We start from the raw sequence: 10,000 nt of genomic DNA, 5'->3' as shown, positions 1-10,000 counted from the left end.
CCAAGGAGTTACGTCACATCCTGACCGCGTCAAAGAATGGCCGGAGGATAGAGGGAGAGAAGGAGGAGGAGGAGGAGGAGGAGGAGAGGAAGGTAAAAGGGAGGCAAAACCGAAGTGTAGGAAAGGGACAGGAGGGGAGAAGAGGGGGAGGGATATGGAGGGAAGGAAGGGAGGGTGGCAGGAAGGGAGGGAGGGAGGAAGGGAGGAAAGGAGGGTGAAAGGAAGGGAGGGAGGGAGGAGGAAAGGAGGGGAGAGAGGGAAGATAGGGAGGGAGGGGAGGGAGAGAGAGGAGGGGGGAGGGGGTGGGGAGGGGAGGGAGGAGGGGAGGGGAGGGAGAGAGAGGGGAGGGAGGAGGAGAGAGAGAGAGAGAGAGAGAGAGAGAGAGAGAGAGGGAGAGAGAGAGAGAGAGAGAGAGAGAGAGAGAGAGAGAGAGAGAGAGAGAGAGAGAGAGAGAGAGGGGGGGGGGGGATAGAGAATGAATGGGAAGCCACTCACCTTGAGGCAGCAACCGCGCTCAGCAAGGCTGCCATGCACGACCCCCCACCCCCCTCTCCTACCCCCACGCCCACTCCTCATCCACTCCCCTTTACGATAGCAGCCTGACCTACACTTTCGTGTTCTCCTGTATATGCTCTCACTTTTTCTTTTGTCTTTTTTTCCTCTTATTCTATGTACGAGGACGCATCCCACTTTCCAATCCTAGAAGGAAACAAACAAAAAACAAAAATACAAACGTCAATTCATCCCTGCTAAGTGCTTGTTCATTTCTTTCTTGTTTTATTCCTCCTCTTTTGCTTTCTATTTCTTCTTTTTCTTCTTCTCTTCCTCCTACATCGTCTTCTGCAACCCTCCCCCCATCCGAAAAAACTCCCAAAATTTCTTTCCTTTCTCTTACCTCCTCCCTCCTAAGCAGCTCTTTTTCTCCTCTCCGTCCGCAACTTACCTGTAAAGAGAGAAAGGGAAAACGATGAGTAAAAAAAATGATAAGAAATATTAATGGGAACAATGATGAAAACAATTATACAGAAATAATAATACTAATGATAATTACAATGTTGATGTTACTGATCACATTAACAATACTAATAACAACGGCAGTTTTCGTAATAATAATAGCGACAATAACAACAATAATCGCAAAAACTATTCTAATAATAATAATGATGATGCTAAGGTAATGATAATAGTAATAACGATGATAGAGTACCACTACTAATAATAATAGCAACAAAAAAGATTGTAGCTATATCAATAAAACACAATAATACAAGATTAACTAAAATGTCTGTCTATTCATACAACAAAAAATATGACGACGCCAATGATAATAATAAAACAAAAGCAGTATAACAGCGACAACGGACACCAACATAGATCGCAACAGTAAGACAGGCAACACGAACAGTAATGACAATTTTTGTCAACGGAAACAACAGGAGAGTCAACAGGAACAACGAGCAATGTCTGCAAACGGAACCATCAACGGCGGCATGCAAGTCAACGCGAAAAGCACCAGGACCGGCGACTCTTCCGCGCCCCGCGGAGGAAACGGCCAGCGAGGCATGTCGCCGTCGCGGTCGCCGTCGCTGTCGCCGTCGCCAACCCATATGGCTGCTACCTGGGTCGCGCCTGGTCGCTGTTGCCGTGTTCATCGGGCAGGAGCGCACACACACACACATCCATTATCAAACAGACACACACATTCAAGCACGCAAACGCGCGCGCGCGCACGCACACACACACCAATAGCGAAGGGAAATATCTATAAATATAAATGAAAAACAACAACTAAATAAACAACCCACTAAATATATAAACAAACCATCCACAATAACAAGAAACTGAATAAAATCAAGGGGGGCAAATGCGAAGAATTCAATAAGGATAAACGAAGTTGAATTCAAATGAAAACGGAGAAAAGTACAACCATAAAAGGAATAGAAAACCGATACCCGAGGCTTGTTTTTTTTCCCGAGCTGCGCCGCGTCCTATCACATCCCACATAGTATCCTATCCTGGCCCACTCAATCCTATCCTATCCCGTCAAATTCCATCCAATCCCATCATGTCACGTCCCGTCCCATTCTATCTAATTCCATCCCATCCTAACCTATCCTATCCTGTCCTCTCCTATCCTATCCAATCCCATCCCAACCCGGCCAACCGCCTGACGTGCAACAGCTGGACAGTAATTGTTGCTGCCTGGTGCGGTCACCATGCAATTACCGGCAACCGTTACCCGTGTAATGGTAACTCCCTTCCCTCCTCCCGAAGCCTCACTCGCTCACTCGCTCGCTCAGTCACTCACTCACTCGCCTCTCCCCATGCACTCCCCAAGTCCTCTCTCCTCCTATTCTCTCGACTCTTCTCCTCGGCTCGTCTCCCCTATGTGTTCATTCATGTCTGAATCATCTCCTTTTCATTCTCATTGTCATTCTCAAACACACTCACTCTCTCTCTCTCTCTCTCTCTCTCTCTCTCTCTCTCTCTCTCTCTCTCTCTCTCTCTCTCTCTCTCTCTCTCTCTCTCTCTCTCTCTCCCCCTCTTTCTCTCTTTCCCTCTCTCCTTCCATAATTCCCTTGCTTCCACCCTATCCCTCTCTCTCACTACTACTACTATTACTACTACTATAACACCAGGTGCCCCAACCCCACGTCAGCAACACCCAGGGGGTCTTCGTCATTTACATCCAGCGTTATCCCAATTTAGAGCATTGAGATTAAAGACCTCAATCCAATGCATGGTTCTCAACCTGACCCCCCCCCCCCATCATTCGAATCACTGGTATCCCTTACAACCCCTTAGAGGGAGGGAGAGGGAGGGAGAGGGAGGGAGGGAGGGGGAGGGAGGGAGAGAGAGAGGGAAGGAGGGAGAGGGAGGGGGGGGGAGAGAAAGAGTAGGAGAAGGAGAAAGAGAAAGGTGAGAGACGGAGGGACACGTACAAACCGTCCTTTCGTGTACAGAGCACAGCACAGTATGGGTATTGGTGATTATGATATGGGCAATGCACTCACACGTTCTCCGCCCAATGACCCTGCTACGTCAAGCCACCACGCCACTGACTTACACACACACATACATACATACATACATACATACATACACATACGCACGCGCGCACACACACACACACACACACACACACACACACACACACACACACACACACACACACACACACACCTCCAATAAAACACAAGAAAAGGAGGCTAGCAACACCTTAACCCCACTCCCACCCCCACCCCCACCCGGCCTTGAGTTCACCTGGCCAATCCACCTATGGCATTTCCTCCACGCGGTATTCCCGGATTATTTATCCTTCTATTTATTCGTTATTCGTTATTATCTGCTTCGTATTTCGTTTAGTCCCCCTTACCCCCTTCCGCAATCGTTACATTTCTCTCGTTTCTCTTCTACCTGATCTTCGCTTTCTCCTTCCTTCATATTCTTTTTGAGTATTTTACTTTTTTTCCCGCGGTGGAAGAAAAAAAAAGTAATAATAATCATAAGGCAAAAAAATAAGAAGAAAGAAGTAGAAAAAAAGAAGAGAAAGAAAAAAGCGAAGGCTGAAGAGGAGGAGCAGGAGGGAAGAGGAGGAAACGAAGAAAATGAAGAGGGGGAAAAAAGAAGAAAAATTAAGAAGCAACAGGAAGGAGATAAAAAGAGGAGGTGAAAGGGACGGACCGAAGATGGATAAGAGCAGGAAAACAACGAGAAGAAACGGGAAAAAAAGAGGAAAATAGAAAGAGGAAGATGCGATGGGATAAAGCCGGGAGGGACGGAGAGAGAGGGGGGAGGGAGAAAGGGAAATAGGGAAACGGAGCTAAGGCGAAGGTAGAGGCGGCTAAAAGGAGGAAGCGAAAAAAAAAAAAAAAAAAAACGACGAACAAGGAGGAGGAACAGCAAGAACTGGAAGAAGAAGAAAAAGAGGGGGAGGAGGCAAGGGCGCGAAGGGAGGGGGGGAGAGGGGGGAGCAGAGGAACGTCGGCCACAATGATACGGATGTTTCTGGTGTGAATCATCGCGAGCCGCACCGAGAGACCCACGAACGGCCCCTCAATTAACACTTAAGTGCCTCGCGACCCACGCACGATCTCACTCGCTCACTCACTCGCTCGCTCGCTCGCTCGCTCGCTCACTTGCTTGCTCATTTGATCGAACACACGCACGCACACGTGTATACATATACTCACAGTCTCTAACAGTCAGTCAGTCAATCTCTCTCTCTCTCTCTCTCTCTCTCTCTCTCTCTCTCTCTCTCCCGCACAAACACACAGACAGAAACAGACAGACACGCACACAAAGGGGACCCCAGCGCAAACCGCAAGTCCCACCACGCGCACAAAAGGGTACGGCGCCGTGAGCTCGGTGTACATCGTGCCGCTGCTGCCGCCGCTGCCGCCGCCGCCGCCGCGCCGTCCGTCTTGTACAACAGGTTCGTGGCCAAGCGAGGCACATCCGGCGGGACTGGAGGGGCGGGGGAGGAATGTACTCACGAGTCGCTAGGAATATTTAGAACACTTCAAGCAGGGACCGACTTCTTCGCGGAGAAGGTCACAGGGTACGGATTAGTATTTTCTCTCTCTCTCTCTCTCTCTCTCTCTCTCCATATATATATATATATATATATATATATTATATATTATATTATATATATAATATACTATTATATATATTTTATCTTATTATATATATATATATATATATGTTAGATAATTATTATTAATTATTTATCATATATTCACACACACACACACACACATATATATATAGGGAGGCAGGGAGAGGAAGGGAGAGGGAGGGAGAGGGAGGGAGAGAGAAGGCGAGAGACGCAGGAAGGGCGGGAGGTGAGGGAGAGCGACGGATCCGGTGGCAATAACAGTGGCATTTCCGATCGGTTTCGGTGGCACCCCTTCCTCACCGGTGCTCCGTCAGGCGGCGGCGGCGATGGGGCGATGGGGCGAAGGGGATCATGGCACGGCTCTCTTTTCCCTACTCCCTTATCCCCCCCACCCCCTACTCTCTTTTCCCGCCCTTATTTCCTGACCACGACCACATGGCGACGCCTTACAAAACCCCGCCCACGAGTAAAGTCTCGCTCCCCTTCGCCACAAGCCCCCCTCCCCTCCCCTCTCTCGGCGATGGCACTACTTGCTCCTTTTCCTTTCGCGTGATCTCCGGGGTAGTCCCCTTATGCATTGTCTCCGAACCTCCCTTCTCCTTTACACAATGCGCATATACGTATTAATATATAATATAATTTGATAAATAAATAAATAAATGAACACACATTATATATATATATATATATATATATATATATATATATATATTATTATATAATTTATATAGTAGAGAGGAGGGGGGGATGGGGGGGGAGGAGAGAGTGGTACGGAGAGAGAGAGAGAGAGAGGAGAGGCAAAGCGCAAAGTTACCAGACGATTACGAGGAGTCAGGGCACGGGAAGGGAGGGGCCTCGTCCGCCATTCCCATTCATACGAGCAGCAATGGGGGAGCAGGACGGCACCGCACCGTAACCTCCACGGTGTGCAGTCCCTAATGTCGGTGGTGGGGTCCTCTTGTGGTTTGGCTCTCCTCACCGGGGGGGCGCCCGGTCTTTGGGCCTCTCTCCTCCCCCCTCCTCCCTCCCCAACTCCCACTACTTCCCTCTCTCTCCCTAACCTCCCCTCCTCCCTTGATACTCCCCCACCCCCGCTAAAACCCACGACCAAGTATTCGTCACATTCAAACATCCGACTATAAATATCACGTGCATAAACTTGCTATGACGATGCGCGCGCACAAAAGACTGCAGTCGGGCTCGAAAGTAAGTGTGAGTGTGTGTGTGTGTGTGTGTGTGTGTGTGTGTGTGTGTGTGTGTGTGTGTGTGTGTGTGTGTGTGTGTGTGTGTGTGTGTGTGTGTGTGTGTGAATGAGTGAGTGTGTCAGAGAGAGAGAGAGAAAGAGAGAGAGAGATGAGGAGATGAGATGAGAGATGTGGACGCAGAGATGAGAGATGAGAGAGGAGAGGAGAGGAGAGAGAGAGAGAGAGAGAGAGAGAGAGAGAGAGAGAGAGAGAGAGAGAGAGAGAGAGAAATACATCACTATACAATATAAAGAAAGAAAAGATAAATAAAACAATCGGTACACACTAAACAATGACAGCATGAAAATCCAAGTGTCTGTTACAGCGTCCGATCTAGCAAGGGAAAAAATGCAACACACAGACAGACCCAAACTACCTCAATGTTTCCTCTAGACTGAAGTGTGCGTTCGTGCGTCCGTCCGTGCTTGCCACAAGTGCCCGGCGGAATGTTGCGTACTCAGGGTTCACGTGGTCGAGGACGCCCCTCCGCCCACGCGCCTAAGACTTGTGCTCGCCGATTAGTGGAGAGAGAGAGAGAGAGAGAGAGAGAGAGAGAGAGAGAGAGAGAGAGAGAGAGAGAGAGAGAGAGAGAGAGAGAGAGAGAGAGAGAGAGAGAGAAAAAGAGGAGGGGGGGAAATGTGTGTGTGTGTGTGTGTGGGGGGGGGGGGGGGCGGCCAAGGCGTGTGTAGCCGGGTAGCCTTTCCTTCCCACCATACACTGGGTTGGCTCACAGAGCTCGGGTTACGAAGGCGAGGTTTTAGGGCGACGAAACAGCCAGGGTCTGAGACACCATCCTTACATCATCACCATCGTCATCATCATCATAGGCGGTGGCCGCCCGCTAGCCCCTGACACCTCCAACTTGTCCATGTCGGTCCCGCCACTCGTAAACCCGGAGGGGGGGGGATGGGAGGACGGGGAGTAGAATAAAGACGAGGACGAAGACGAGGACGAAGATGAGGACGGGGCCGAAGACGAGGGCAGGCGGCGGCGCCCTTGGGATCTGCCGCCGCTGACGCCGAGTTTGTCGTGGCCACTGATCAAGATAAGACCGGTTGAGTCACCAAGGTATATACGCCTTCATGAGATCCAGACATCGGCACATGGGAGGGCCCGACCGCCAGGCCCACTTCCCGGGCTCCATTTCTATTTCTAATTCTATTTTCTCTCCCTCCCTCTCCCCCTCTCTTTCTCTTTTTCTCTCTCTCTCTAAGGAAGCGATAGTTGGGAAATGGAAGGAAAGGAAAGAAACAAGGCGGAGGAGGTGGAAAGACCTAAGAGTTCCTCTTGGCACTCTGCTGCCAACACCGCAAGGAGACTCCTCTCCCCCTCTCACCCCTCCTCCTCCTCCTCCTCCTCCCCCAGAACACCAAAAGGTACAGTATCTATATTCCTCTTTTTAAAAACCTCCCCGCCATCATCGTCATCTTCCTCTTTTTTTTCTTTATTATGTCTTCTTTATCACCACCACTACCATCCACCTCCTCTTTGACTTTTTCTTCCGCAGTCGCCGCCGATCATAATCTCCCCCCCTCCCCACACCCACCCATCTAGCCCTCCCCCCTCCCCCGTCCCCCAACACTGAGAAAGAAACATTTCCAAGAATTATTTAAAGAATTCGTGTTGAAGAGGGAAGTAAGGAATGGGGGGAGGGGAGGAAAGAGGAGGGCGGGAGGGGGGGGGAGTAGAAGCCGGGTTTCCAACCGAGTTCTACCAGAACATTTATGAATGAATGGATGAATGAATGAAAAATAGACCGTCTGAAGGTGCAAATCATGTGATTCATCTGATATGCGTGAACTAAAACATGTTTTCACGCCTACAATAAAGGTAAGCGTAAGATAGCCAATGATAACCAATACCGGTGATGACATTAATAATAAGGATGTTTCATCGACCTTTAAAAACTCATTCTTAAAAAAATCAACTAGCACACACTCACACCCAGTGGTAAACAAATGAATAAACAATACCTATCAATAAACTAACCAATCTCACGCGTTCTCTCTCTTTCTTTTTCTTTCTTTCTTTCTTTCTTTCTTTCTCTCTCTTTCTTTCTCTCTCCCTATTTCTATCTCATTATTCTGCTTCCCTTTCTTCTACGACGAAAGCCAGTCCCTCCGCGCTCCCCGTCTTATTTCTTTCTCCTCCATCCCCATCTTCTCCTTCTCTTTATTAGTCACTGCTCCCTGTGCTCTTCCCGTCTCCACCTCTCCCAAAACATCGCCCCTATACCACAGCCGGCCAGACGGCATTTTATTTATACGCAGCAGATTCGCAGACTACAAAGTCCAAACATATCTCCACACTCAGCTTAGCCCGTCCCCATCGTCTGGCTTTGATGAAAAAAAGTGTCTCAGTCGGTCTCGGTCTCAGTCTCTCTCTCTCTCTCTCTCTCTCTCTCTCTCTCTCTCTCTCTCTCTCTCTCATACAGATTTTCCCTCTACTTAACGACAGCCAACCCATTCACTCTTATATCTTCAGCTTCTCCTTATCCTCCATCTATCTCTTTCTCTATTTTTTCGTTCTTTTTCTTCTTTTCCTCTCTCCTCCTCCTCCTCATTTTGTTTGTTTACTTTCCTGCCAGCAAGCCTGCCAACTAGCCGAAGCCAGGCCAGGTGTTAGGACGGTATCATGTGTGTATGTGTGTATGCGTGTGTGTGTAAATGTGTATATATGTATATATGTATATATATATATATATATATATATATATATATATATATATATATATATATATGTATGTGTAAATATATATCCAAATAAATATAAACAAATATATATACATATATATATACATATATAAATGCATGTAATGAATATAAAAATACTCACAATATATATATATATATATATATATATATATAGTGTGGTGTGTTATATCAACACACACACACACACACACACCAGTAATTTGGTAAATAAATTAAAATAGGGGAGAGGTAGATATGGTAGGTGCGAGTAGAAAAAAAACTGAGCAAAGGGGAAGGGGGCGGCGAGAGGTGGAAGAGCACGGAGGGAGGAAGGAAAGAAGGCGCGAATGAAGGAAGTGGGCGAAGGAGGGTGGGGGTAGTTAGTTGGTGGCAGCGGTAGTTGCGAGGAATGCAGCCGTCTGGCGGGAGTCTGGCTCTCGCGCGCCCACGTAAAACCTCCACAATCTGTTCTCCTTGGCTGGCTCTGGCTCTGGCTCGATCGTTCTCTCTCTCTCTCTCTCCTTCTCTCTCTCAAACACAACCATTCTTTTCTTTCTTTATCCGTTCATCCCTTCTTGCTCATCCGTCTGCTCCTCTCCACAAACACGATACCCCGGAACACAAACACAATACGAACACAAACAAATTCACCTCCACCATACCCACCCCCCTCCCCCCACTCATCCCCGCACACTCAAAAGTGCCCGCGACAGGTACTACTGTTACAGTGGAATATTTAAGCTGCGCCATGAATCAGTCAGTACTAATGAGCCCAAAATAGGCGAGTCTAGCGTCGCCCGGGAGTGAGTGAGTGAGAAAGAGAAAGAGAGAGGCGCGCGCGCGCGCAACCGTGCCCGGGGAAACCTGTATGCCCCGCCACTCTCAGGTGAGAAGAAAAATTGAACTCGAGGGATAAAAGAAAGAAGGATAACTGGAGAGCGATAAAGGAAGGTTGAGAGAGACCCGAGAGAGAGAGAAGCAGACACCGAAGCCGTCTACACTAGGAAGAGACTGAAGGGCGGCCAGATGGAGAGCTGAGGGGGGCGGGGGAGAGGAGGTGGACGAGTGGGGCAGTGCCCAACAGGAATGGAAGGGACGAAGGTGCCAGGGCCACCCCGCGAAGGAAGGGACGGGGAGCGAAGGGCCGGCCGCGTCGCCGAGACCATGAAACACATGGCCGTCGGGGCAAGGAATTAAGTAAGGGGAGCTAAGAGACGAACGCACAAGCAAAGAAAAATAATTAAAAAACAAAGAGCGTGAAATGTGTACATGACGAAAGGCTGATATGGAGAAGAAAGACGTGGGCGAGAGAGGAAGAACGAATAAAAGAAAGAGAGAGAGAGAGAGATGCGACGGGAGAGGAGGGGCCCTCCTCAACCACCAACTCTGTCTGAACCCAAGTTGGCAAAGTGCACCAAAATACTCAACCTGAAGCCAGTCTA

At 48.7% G+C, this 10,000-nt stretch overlaps 1 protein-coding gene across 7 annotated transcripts in view; it reads right to left on the bottom strand.

Moving 5' to 3' along the window:
- LOC122261795 (serine/threonine-protein phosphatase 4 regulatory subunit 1) overlaps window positions 1-10,000 on the bottom strand; it is a 148,166-nt gene that overhangs the window by 101,414 nt on the left and 36,752 nt on the right. The window lies entirely within an intron of this gene.

The sequence above is a fragment of the Penaeus japonicus genome, unplaced genomic scaffold, assembly GCF_977035675.1.
Source record: "Penaeus japonicus unplaced genomic scaffold, GWHDUDI00000001_assembly GWHDUDI00000002, whole genome shotgun sequence".
NCBI lineage: Eukaryota > Metazoa > Arthropoda > Malacostraca > Decapoda > Penaeidae > Penaeus > Penaeus japonicus.
The sequence above is the reverse complement of the archived record's forward strand: the minus strand, read 5'-3'. Positions and strand labels throughout refer to the sequence as shown.